This window comes from Lepisosteus platostomus, chromosome 22, assembly GCF_059453375.1.
Source record: "Lepisosteus platostomus isolate fLepPlt1 chromosome 22, fLepPlt1.hap1, whole genome shotgun sequence".
NCBI lineage: Eukaryota > Metazoa > Chordata > Actinopteri > Semionotiformes > Lepisosteidae > Lepisosteus > Lepisosteus platostomus.
Window position 1 is genome coordinate 13,147,604 of NC_142632.1, and position 13,715 is coordinate 13,161,318.

Sequence of the window (13,715 nt, forward strand, 5' to 3'; positions counted from 1 at the left end):
CAAACTAAAATCAACACATCCACCCATTTTAGCATCTTATACTTGTGCTGTTTTAAACAGTCTACCAGCAGATGTGATTGTTACCTTTAAATAGATGTATAAGGCAAGAGATAAAGCTCACTTAACTGCAAAGAAGATCCTTTTTTCAAGACTTGTTTAAGATAAGATAAAATCACTTTATTGGCCATATAAAATTTCTTGTATTAGGAATTTGTCTTTCGGCATACCCCAACTTGCTCTCCATGAGACACACAGACAGGGAGTGAAGGTCAGCCATTTATACAGCGCCCCTGGAGCAGTTGGGGTTAAGGGCCTTGCTCAGGGGCCCACCGGAGTAGGATTCCTCAGCCGGCTGCAGGATTCGAACCCGCAGCCTTCCAGCCACAGGCGCAGATCCTTAGCCGCAGAGCCACCGCTATGCTTAATAGCTAAACGCCAAGGGATGTTCACTTTAACAACACCACTCTCATAACCCACTGGTGGCACATATTAGAGAAAATCAGCTCTGAACTAAAACACTATTAAAAACACTGCAAAAATTCAATGGAACCTTCAAATTCTAATACAGCTGTATTCAATAAACTAAGTGGGAAAAAATGTTCTTCTGCATTTCCCACCTTTTTTGTTTTGTTCTTCATTTGTTCAGGTGGTGATTTCCTCTTATTACTGATGACAGTAGCTAGAATTCCTATTTCAGAAAGTCAAATATTCTGGATGAGGTTAAATTAGTTCTAGATTTTATAGAAATCTTCTGCTATCTAATAACACAAGTGGAAAGTACTGTATAGGACAACACTGCATGTTCCTATATACCACCTTTGTTACTAACAAGAAAACGAAACCATACTAAGCAATGGCTCATTAGGGATTTCATTAAAGAGTATTTAGCTAAGCATATGCTTGAATTAAGTAAATGTTAACTTCAGTAAAGCATATGGCAGACATTGTGCTGTTTATATAGACCAAAATGCACTTAATTGTGATCACATGATATATTTTAAAATCATGATGCTTAAGCTCCACTAAGCCTCTCACTACTCAGGGCTTAAAGTTTAATTTAAGCACTTCTCTTTAAAATACTGCAGAGGGAGCCAAAACATCATTTGAAATACAAAAATGGAATAAAACAAAATACAGTGATGCCAACGAGTGTGATTATTTAAGACGGATTCTGTTGAATGGAATTCTGAATTGTCCAAAAGCCGCTGCTGTTCAGCATCAACAAACACTACTACTTTACTGAGTACAGTAAACTGTCAGATCAATGGACAATGCAGGCCTGACCCTTCTCCTGCATTTATAAGGCAGTGCCGACAGGAAAATAATTCTCACTGTGCCTTTATTTGTAGAAAAGAAGAGTTCCGTCATGTGGCAAAATTTGAGAAGGAATGGCGAGATGTGCCTCCTAACATGAAAGCAAAACTATTCACCGACTGGCATACCGTTAAGCCTGATGTGTTTATACTTGAAAAATGAATCAGATACTCAAAGAAGGAAAATCTAGGTAATTCTTCAACCATTAGAAAGAGTGACACTGTGAAATATCCCACCTGAACTCAGATTCTGGGATATTGCATACGCGTCGCTTTTCAAAAAGATGCAACAGGAGAAGACAGAAGCTGGTTCCTGCGTGCCTGCTCTTGACACGGATCAACAGACAAGGAGGATGACACAAAAACTGGCTAGCAGATGCACGGTTTCCCAGGGTGCAGTGGGTGAGCCCGGAGGTGCGGTAGAGACAGATGACTGTTTTCACCTCTCATGTCGTGTGAAAGACACCCTAAAGCCAAAGATAGAGCTGCTGCAAGCCTGGCCTGCTTGCTAACACAGGTGGGAAACACTTCTTCACGGACTCCCGAGAATGCACAGGAAATTTCTAAATGCTGACATTTTGAACTGCTGTTAGGCTGGAAGTGTCATCTGTAGTACATCAATGTTTCCTTCTTGAACATTACATTAGACTTAAGAGTAAAATAGACAGGAGATAAAATTTGGTACCTTGTCCTTTTTTCCCCACAGTTTTAGTACACTTTCATCCAAATAATTCATCGCCAAGGGTACACACGGCATCTAAATAAAAGGAACACCTTGTGCAAAATACTCCGATTATTGCAGAGTACATACTAAAAATACATCCTAAAAAATCTGTTTTTTAAGCAGAATGGACAGTGGATGAAAAAACTCCCACTCGTTCTTCTGTCACAAAATCACACAACAGATTTGCCTGTTTTCTTAAATGTAGTTACTGTTTGATTTTCTTCCGCGATTATTCTTTTTGTTTTCCCTGGTATGCTTTTGCTGGTACAACAGACTTGCAGTGCTAGATAATCAATACTACATTTAAGGAGTGTGCTCGAGTGCTTCAATATGTGCAGCAGTACACAGTAAGGGTCTAAAAGATTTAGTTGAAGGTCATATATCATTAACTTTACGTACAACCCCCAAGACTTGGGTAAAGTGGTGAGCACTGGTAGAAAAGCAGTTTCGTTAACAATAAGATTGAACCCTTCTGATGTTCAACAGCTGTTGAAATGAGTGGGGAATATATGAACAGTACCACAGCAATCTGCCTACAGGCTACAAAAACAGTGAAGATGAAACTCATGTAATTCATTATTTAAAAGAGTTCCAAAAGGATTCTCCTCCTGGTCATTTGATTCAGTAAAGTGGGCATAATTTGAACAAAAATTCAGTGATGCAAACCCAGTGATGATATCCATTTACATCTAAGATTGTGAATTATCACATGTTCACTGGTTTTTACAATGATTACTTTATTTTTCCTTTGTGCCTCACACTGATCACTCACAAGCTAAATCTACCTTGACCCCATTTCATTTAGTACTTTTTTTTAAACCACTTACAAGTTCTCCCAAAATTAGTGATGTTATACTAGCAATCGTAACCTGGGTATTCTTCACACTTCAAACATGTTACATTCATTCTGTGCTGTGTCTTTCTAATCTTTCCAAAGTATTTGTGCAGGATGAGCACAGGTACTGTATGAATCCAGTGTACAAACACAGCTGCCAACTACAAACACATTCAATTAACCAATTATATAATACAGCAACTAAAGAGCTCTTGCCCACAAGTTAAGGGTTTAACCTTTAGAAATCTTTATGGTTTTAACCTTTACAAATCAGTTTAAACAAACATCTTCCTCTGTCTTAAAGAGCATATAGACCCACTTGCCCCTGGTGTAGCAGTAATGTGTAAATATGCATTGGCGCATGGAAAACAAATCACACTGGGGAAGAAAAGGACTTTAATATCCATTAGAATTATTTTTCTTTTTAATGGAATCCAAAGTGCAACAAATTAATGAAGAATGATGTCAAACAGCTAGTATCAGATGAAGACTCCATGTCCAAAAGAGAGAGAAACAAAACCAACCACTGCAAATACAAATCTGCCCTGATAAAAGGATATAATGTACAGTACCTGTATGTACTGTATACAAAACGTATTTCTGTTTCACAGACAGATGACCATTTACATTTTGTTATTGCACTAGTAAAAGAACTTCCAGAGGAATGTTCTTTTAAATGGCAGCCAGCTGGTCAAATCCACTGTGTGGTTTAAAAAAAATGTTTATGGTTCAATAATGGAAAAGGCCACCTCTTCTTCCTGAAGCTGTGATGGCCGTTAAAAGAAAAAGAATGCTTTAGGATGACCTAATTCTGACCTCTACAAGCTCAACTCAAAACTACAGAAAAACTACACTTTATTTAATCCACATTCAGACACAAAGCACTTTCCCAAAAGTTCATCTGTTTCTGGTTATCTATAAGCATATTTAAATACATTTGGACTTAATTAAGTTTTGTTTTTCAGCTGGGCCTTAAAAACAGTGCAGTGTTACAAGAAGAAAATGTACTAGTATGAAGCTGCATTAAGATGTTCTTAAAGAATTTTAGCAATGTAAACACTGTTGCATTAGAAATGACAGAATATGAGTCAACTCAGCTACTTAGGACTTGTGAGTAATAAAGTACACTATGCTCTTGCTAAATCAAGAGGACTAACCTGTCTGTCTGAAAGCATCATTTAACTGCACACTGAAAGATTACTTATATAGCCTTCAAACAATAAGCAATGACAAACACTATCATTCTAAATCAAATTATTTCTCCACATTTCAAAGTCAGAGTAATCCCCTAGTCAATAAAATCCTCTCATTCAAGTTGATTCATTTAAATGACAAGGAAAAACAAAAGGACGTGTGCAAATAAACAGTAATCAAGTGAAATTCCCCGAACAATAATCATTAATGATATGCCCGCTGTGTGTGTAGTTCTACCAGGGTTTTGAAATTTAATCATGCTCTCTAGTAACACGATCTGTTGTCGACTGATATTGTAACAAAGGATTACATTACAGGCAATTAGCTAAGAAATGACATTCTGCTGGTGGTTATAAGGAATCTTTATCGGGCGCCACATAAATCACAACCATTGATATTCTTCCCAATTGCTACTGTCAATTTAACAGTAGCAGAGCTATTAACTGCTATAAGGGATTATCAGCAATAAGTGACAAATCATTTAAATCCTGAAATGGTAATAACAGAAGGGCAACCTCTGTATCAATAGGAGATTAATAAATGGCCTGCTGGAAAACTAGAATGATTTTCATTTGTGAAATGAAAAAAAAAAGATGATTCAAAGAGCATCAACAGAAGAAGTAGTACATTTCAAAAGGACAAGCATTCATGATAATACAATGTAATTACCGAGCATTTATTGAAAAGCACAAGCAGCATAATGGTTAAATCTGGGTAACTAAGGGTAGCAGTGCAAACACTGGACACTGAAAGTGGAAGGTCAGAAATGAGGCTGAACGGTGAGGGTGGAGTAAGGGCTAGCCTCACAGACAAGGCTCAGAAGGCTCTCAAATGACTCACTACCCAACTACACCAGCCTAGAGTATTCATAATTAAGAACTCTTACCCAAGCTGTCTTCATTTTCAAATGGATATTTTCAGCAGGCAGCTTTTCAAAATGAAGGAATCACACCCTTAAGCACCAAAGCATTTATATCTTGTTGGCTGAGCAAATACTCAGCTGGGTTTCATGATTTAAGTGCAATAAACCATGTCCCCTTGAATGATGCTACTGCAACCACTCATTCCACCACGGCAGAAATCTTCCAGAGCGTAAGCCTCACCATTTTGACTGATTGCACAGTGCAGCTCTTCCACAACTTTTTATTTTCAGTTGTACCGATCCACTCTGTCATCTTTCCTTTACATGTACTGGACTAGAATATTCACAATGTGAATCGTCTGATAGCTAAAGGCAGTGGTGCTATACAATACCACTTATTGGAGGAAGCATCTAGAATACTTTATTTTGAAATCACAAAGATACTGTATATGAAAAAACAACTAGCCTGCAATTCCTCCATTGTTAACATTTAAGGGTATGCAACACCATTCATGAAACCAGCAACCCAGAATTATAAGACGAAAACTTAACATGAACTAATCATGCAATGCTGTTTAGAAATACCTATCAATATAAAACCAAGTGACTGACCAGTGCTCAAGAAAGTTACAGGTAATAATTGCACACACTTTTATTTAAGTGCCTGTAACACTACAAAGTGACAGATGAGACAGTTTTAAGGAGTCTGTAATCGGATAATACAAAACAGTGTATAGGTCTTTTCTTATAAAAAACGATTTAAAGCAGCACACGTTTCTGACATTAAGTGCTATGAAATACTCTACTTGTGCTCTTATAATTTGGAAACCGAATTTCCCTGGACATACCTCTCTATGGATTGAGTGTTTTTTATGGATGGAACTTGATGTTTTCCATAAAAGCTCTTCATCCATTCAATGATGGAATGGAACAAACTACAGTGCTGTACTCTTATGAGAGGTCTACACAGCTGCACTGGATAAAAAGAAATGATATAAAGGCCAGAAACTCAAAATGCATGCCAATTACAGACATTCCCAGGGGGAGTACAAATTTCAAAGAGCAATGTGCTATAGGAGGTACTACTTTACACAAAGGGCTGTGAAAGAATGGAACAAGCTGCCCTGCCATGTTGTTGAACACATTAGCATAGATCATGTCAACAAATGGCTCAATGACATTGTCAGATCAGTTAACTAGAGAACATTTTTAGAAATTATCTTAAGTTGTCATACCCAGTATTTCCATATTACTGCTTTTCACACACAGTATATATAAATATGTAATAAACACAATAAAGATGACTACTCCCAATACTTTCTGACTTTAAAGACAAAAGAATAAAACAATTATGCTATAACAAGTCTAACAGTTTCTGAATGCTGACCTGTGAGATGCCATATTGCACTGACAACAACATGGAATGAGAAAGTGTTTTTGTTCTTCATGACACAAGATGGATGCAACTCGAGGACCCTGAAGGAAAAGGTCATACCCTACCCAATTCCACTCCCTGGTTCTTTTATACTCTCATAAAAGCTCACATATTTTCTTCAGATGTTTGTTCTTCTTTTCAATAGAACTGTATTTTAAAGACAAACTTTAAACTACACAAAAAAACATTCCAGCCACGGAACTTTATGGTCTTGTCTCTTCTGGTAGATGCTGCACAGCGGATTTATCTACAGTGTAACTGTGCAAAGAGCCATCCAATCCAAGATGTGCTTAATTATTATTTACACCGAGAAAGACTCTGTGGTCTTTGCTCTTTGGTTGCTTCAAAGAGCAGGGTCATAGCAATTATACACCTTATTAAAACCTATTACTCAACCAGAAATCGAACACTTAAAGATTTCACATAGATGGCTGCAGCCCAGGTGGTCCATTAACAGAAGCCTCTGGGAAAATGTACTCAAGAATATATATAAAATAATAATAATACTGTTGATCTTCAAAACCTAGATCAAAACATACACAATACTGGAAATTGTAGATAAGATATCAAGCTTGACTCAGCATGACAGTTTAGTTTCTATATACCTCTCATTTTAGTTCTGCGTCAAAGAAATAAATGCAGACGACAACGCAATTCATGAGGGCAATCTAGAATGAATAGGTAAGTTCATTTAATTCTGATTTCATTACTTTTCATGCAATGCAGAGGTGACCATTCCTGGTCCTGGAGGGCAAGTGTGTCTACAAGTTTCCTAGGTCTCTTTAAAAAAGCAGCACCTGAAGAAGGTGGGAGAAGCTGTTACAGTACCATTGATCCAGTTAAGACTGTGACCAGCTCGTTACAAGCGGCGTTGGAATGAAAACATGCAGGGCTTCAGGACCAGAACTGCACAGTCCTGAGGTAAGGCTTATATAATGTACACAGTTGCTGCACCTTGGATTTGATCCATCATCTCTGGCACCTCTGAGGTCTAGACCAGCACAACTGAGACAAACCAAAATTACGCTAACAGTCCTTAAGAAATGAAGCTTGACAGTTCCAGAGGAGTGACATCACTTTAACAATCTCCTTTTACACTAGGAGCCGTTCTACATTTTGATTATAAAAATGTCTGCATACTGTAGAACAACTGTTTAACCTTTTTATTTGCTGTTGGTGATACTGGCACATGACGCATGGATTTTAGCTAATTACAGCGTTACTGGCGCAAAGCCCAAGATGAATACAAGTACAACACACCAAAGGCAAACAGAAATCCGAACAAACAACTGGAGAGAATCCCACACTACAGTGAATAAGCAAAGGAATATCCTGGTGACGGATACTCCCACTAGACAACACCTCCTCTGTTGGACTTTCCCTCTTACATATTGGAAGCCACCCGTACATGGCCCAAAACTCCTACATTCCACCAGTACCGTTGTTTGTTAAAAGTGCAGGCTTATCTCTGTACAGACAGTTCTAGTTCACACCTGTGACATTCATAGACAATGACCAGGATTCCTAAGTGGCTAAACATTGCAAGTGTTAGACAGGCCTGAGACATGCAGCATTTTCCCTGCTTACATATAAAAACAACCTCTAAGCTGTCTTCTACCTGTGAACTTGCAGTGGCATCAGTGAGAAACATTGTTCATCTAACTGGTTCACTCTGCCCTGAAAGAGCTGCATAGGCATTTCAGAGCTTGGAGAGAGGCTGATTAACAACAGTCTATTCCAAATGGGAGGGTCTAAGACAGACAACTAATTATCAACACAATTCCTTTCTCAAAAAAGCCAAAAGCAAAGGAGATTAAGAAGTTTAGCGACTCTGTTACAAGGTCAGCGCTTAATTGCTACAAATAGGCTGTCGCTCCCTGATTGCTAGCTGTCTGAGTGACAAGTGGAGGGAACCACATGCCTGCACTGACAATTTACTTTGCCTTTGTGATTTCCAACCTCCTGGTTAACAAGCTTCTTCTTATAACCAAATCGCAGCTCTTGACAGGAAAAGCACTTTAATGTGAAAAAGTGGAAAATGACTCACATTAACAGCTGTGTGACTCTAAGCCTTTCCCCTCTTAAAAAACCCTGACACATCAAAAGAGGCTTCCTCTCAGAAAAAAAAAATACTATTTGCAGCTCCGTGATGGCCTAGACTTGTCAAAAGTCATCGCAGCTTTTAAAATAGCAGCAGAGTTTAACTAATGGGATAGCAGATTCTAACTCATAAGCATTTAAGTCACTGGAGATCTCACACTGAAACATTCTGGGATCTCTTTAATTTGATCCTTTTATTGCTTATGTCTTAGGAGTTCAATATTCTAGTACTTTCTTTATAAAATATATGCAATGTAAATATACATTGGAATGACATTCAAAACATGATACATTTATTAAACCCGGCCATTTGTGCAAACTTCTATCCAGCAGGTGAAGTACTTTTTCATTGAACACATGTACAGTAAAATTGGCAAACGCGACCGAAACCAATGCAGGATCTTCATCTAAGTAATGAAATGTCATTATATTTAATAACAGACATAATAGGTCCATTAAGATCATCGACACATTTCAAATATTTCTAAAAGCTTCCAATTGAATGACATTCTTTTGCTAATTCCAGGATGTAAGAAATCCTGATCAAGGCCTCCTGTAGTGAGGATGTATGAAAGAAAAAAAAACATTTGTAAGTTCTATCGCATGCAAATAAATGCCAGGGTGAAACACAATAAATCCAGTTATGTGACTATTTTACATCTGCGATCCCTCAGCAATATAATGATTAAATGGAAAACATCATAGTTTACACAAAAAACGCACATGAATAACTGCATACATCATATTTCTGGACAGTGTTTTAAGCTGCTTTCAAAAAAGTCATACACAGGTAAGCCAAAACTTTAAACAACAGAATTAAGCCAGACTGTGATATACAGTAAACTTTAAAAACCCTCACTTTTCACTTCTATAGGTGCTCTATTATAGTGCAGCAATGCAGTGTAGTAGCGTTTAAGTAGCTCTTCTACCAAAGGATTCTACCAACATAAATCTCATTTCAGTATTTTTTAAAGCACAGTATTATTGTGAATTTGGCAGATGTACTGTATGTTTTTTGCTGTGTAGGGTCTGACCATTGTAAAGTGTCTACCACACACCACACATTTCGACTGAAATCCTTTGGATTGAAAATGACCTTTTTCCAAAAACCACTGCTCTCAGAAACTCTCCTTACAAATGAAAATGAAGGCGTTACAGAAAATAGCCTTCAAAAGGCTCCTCAGCTGACAGCTTTAAGAGACAGAACTAAGGTCTTGAATCTCAAGCTGTCAAAATACTGTCATGTCAGAAGTAACCTGTACACACCAAGAAGGGGAAATAAAAGCAGCGGCACTCGTTTTAAAAGCTAAACTGACATTTCTTGTATCTACAGAATGAAGGAGCATTTATTTGAGCCTCAAAAGAGGAAAGGAAGGAAAGAAAGCTCACATTGAAGAATGACAAAAAGCCAAACTACAGTCAACAGGTGGAACTGACATCCTTTCCCAGCGGCCTTGCTCTTCTTTGTTCTACAACATGTCACTGGATGTACATCAAGCTGCATTTATTGGAGAACACAACTAGCAACAGCCCTACCTCCAGAGGCAACCTGTTCCACGGTAACTCACGGCAAGCACAGATGGGCTGCTCTGCATGACACAGCAGAGGAAACACAGCAAAACGAGTCACATTGGCAGCCCAGCACAGCCATTCAAACACCTCACTCTGCTCTAATATTACTGACATGCTTGGTTTTCATTTTAACAACCAGGGGGGTGAGTACATTTGTATGTGTGGGGGATGTGTAACCAGTTAATCAGACAATGTACGCACAGAGTCATGCCTGCCAATTTGCTCATTTTAGGTTAATAAAATTCACTTTCACTTTTTTTTTTGCAAAAACAGGCATTTAATATTGATCCTGAGTCCTACCTCCCAAAGAAATTGAACTTTTCTGCTGCTGCTTTCCATAACAAAGCTCCCCGAATGAAAATAAAATGGCAGTGCGTATTACTCAGCTTCTGTGTAACAATTTGCTCTAATTTCATGCAAATGTTAGGTTTTTATCCAGAACCTGTAAAGCTTGTACAGTAGTGAAGTCGAAATTTTCCAACTGCGTATTTGTGAAACATGGACTTTTAATTCCCTATGATGTCTCAAATGCATGCAAACAATTACCGCTTGAAATGATGTCCATATGGTTTCATTACATAGTCAAATTAATTTTTAATTGCTAATTAATTCATTCCTACTAATTAGGTCCTTCACATTGAATAAATTCGGACCTCTTCAGTGTCTTTAGAACAGTGATATATTTCAGCGTCATTCTTTTTTTAACACTAAAGTGACACCTTTTCAAAAAACAGTACATATTTCTGACAATTAAACACCTGGGATGGCTCCAGTTTCTTATCAGTGCAGGACAAAAATCAGTATGTTGCTCCATGCCATGTTTTAAGAGTGGCCTCAATCTAGTTATCTAAAGAGTAAGGCTGTCTCATACGATGCTGGACACTGTTCTGACAACAGTGAAACTTTATACACTGATGCAAGTAAAATCAAGAGAATGTCACATTTTTTTTTTACCAGACAGGGAATCTTGGTTAATTCTAAAAAAAGATATACTGATTCTGCTCTTGCTCTGTTCTAAATTTTGTACAGAGATAGCGGAGGTGACAATCACTATGTTTCCTGAATTGAAACAGGGCACAAATACCCAAGTGTTTAAAGTGGATGACTTTCATTAATAAGAAAATCACCACGTTACTATTATTAACACTTTAATTAGTGAAGCTACATTTTGTACATGGGACACTGTGCAAAAAAACTACATACATTCAATTTTTGTTTCTGCTTTAAGCTCCTAGGGTTTTTTTCTTGAAAAGATTAAGAAAAAGAAAAGATTACTCTGAAACAAAACTGTAAAGAATTTTGTGTCTAAACAGCATCATCCTTAATGGCTCCACCTTCCTTGCTGCACAGAAACAGGTGAGAAATGTCCATCTTGTCATTTATCAGTTTTCTGCCACCTTTTGACCCTCCCAAGTCACTGGCTCAAGTCAACCATAAGCAACACCATGAAAATCACTGATCAATACAGAACTCATTCCACATACTGTACCTCGACTGTCTGTAGAATATTCCCATTAAACTAATGCAGCCTTTATGATACATCATATGCAGAACATTTCTGTTTTTACATATTGTAGAATTTTACAACTCATGATTGTCTATTTGAGAGTTCCATGGCCTTTTTCCCTAACCTTTTGGTTCTCTTGGTGCATAAATACTGCATATAAAATTATATTTGCACTTTTCAGCAAGTTCAACTTACAATTTCATACTTTTAGATTTGGAGAATTTCATGCACGGGTATCATTAAAATATACTTGCGGTATTCTTTATGATAATATTTTTGTACATTTAGTAGCTCGAGCAATGGCTCTTCAACTGATATTTACATACCACAAGGAGCAGGTTAGCCTAAATAAAAAAAAAGACCAGAATCTACACTTGATCTGAGATCTGAGATTTGAGATCTAAAACATTGTGGAAAAGCGAAGCAGTGTTGTTTTTTTAAACCAAACAGGCTAGGCTCTCATTTCCAAACCATAACTACAATTAGCAACAAAATGGGCTGTGGGATAGTCTTACGCTGAACGACACCTGAAAAAAAAATAATTGCTGCAAGTGCAATTATTTCCCCAAAATGGTTTTAGTATATTTTCACCTGTTTCAATGCACATCTTAACTAAACACCCCAAACCTCTTTGTATTACATCAAAGGCAGTTGAAAAGAAGAGACAGTATAATACGAGAAATGATGGGATGTAAATTGAATTCAGTAAGCCATAATGGTCTCCCAATTTTTTTTCAGAACTGCATAAAAACAGGTCAGTACTGAAGAAAACAGTCAATCTGCATAAAATAAACCACTTTCATCTTTTTGTTGTTGTTGCCTCACCAGACAAATTGTTCCGCACATGAAGACAGTTTAGTTTCTCCAAGAAACTAAGCCAAAAAGACAAAGACTAGCATTGACATCTTTTCCAAACTGCCGCCACTGATCTATCAGATTCTGTTATAATTCCGGGCTTCACACAGATACAATTACATCACCAAAAAACTCTGAATGCCACAGCTAAAAAAACGTTTCTTTCGATCCTACCATTTTTTTGGGGGGGGGGTAAGCCACTTTATTCAGTGGCCCACCCACAACTTCATTTTCAATTAACAGCTCCTCTAAAGGCAGTCATGAAAACAGCTGCTGAAGAGCACTCAGATGTCGCTAAAATCCTGAAAACCTAAACTGTAAATAGCACTTTGTAAATCACTTGTCACTGTGGCTGTCAGCTCTCGCTGGGCACACACAGCTAGAAACAATGAAACCCATCTGCTAGACTCCTGTCGGATCTCCCTGGTCCAGCGTCCCTGCTCTTTCACTATTAGAGGTGCTAGACTACCTCAAGACTGGCAGGTGTCACCATCTGTCCACCGACTTTTCTGCCCAGCACAGTCAGTGGCTGGATGCTTTCGACAAATGGCAAACGGGGACAAAGCGCTTGGCATGCACGCTGTGCGTAAAGCATTCCAATAATGAAAAGCTCAATAAAAACGTCCATTTATTGCACACTGCTTTGAAAATGCACTGCAATACAAATTTTACAGTCAGTCAAAATATATGCAAGACTACAAATGCAGTGTCAAAAAATGACTTCTGTGCAGATGAAGTAATTTTCCGATGAGGACAAACAGTACTACACAAAACCGTAAAACTTAGAATGGAGGGTTCAGGATTCATGCAACTGAGAAGAGCGTCTAATGAGACAAACACTGACAACGTCAACCCAGTACTCCACTGAAGATTCAATAAGTTGAAACTGCAACAAAGTGCACTGGAAAGTGAGAACAAGATGTATGTTTTTATACCAGTGGTTACAGGAGTCCAGAAGGTATTGTAGCTCCCGTTAATAACGAGTAAAGAACAGTGAAACAGAATTTAGATAGGGAGATATGGAATACTTCCTTTAAAGATATCTGAAGTATTTAGAGTGCTTAATTACAGATAAAATATCTCCAGTACCTTAAGCAGTGTAGCATAAAATCACAACTCTAAGAACAGAGATTTTTCACCAGTGAAAGGGACAGATGATGACCTTTCATCTTCCCCATATACAGTACAAAGAGGGACAAGAGTTAAGTTCTTCAGGAGTTACATGACTGTGTCAATGTTCCATTAATACTCATTAGGCAAGCTGAGACAGCTAAAATCCCCTAGCCCTTTTCATAACATCTCATTGCTGCAGCCAGCA

At 37.9% G+C, this 13,715-nt stretch overlaps 1 protein-coding gene across 12 annotated transcripts in view; it reads right to left on the reverse strand.

The window, feature by feature from the left end:
* The window catches only part of auts2a (activator of transcription and developmental regulator AUTS2 a), a 320,347-nt gene that overhangs the window by 238,719 nt on the left and 67,913 nt on the right, over positions 1–13,715 (reverse strand). The gene's annotated exons all lie outside the window — the stretch shown is intronic.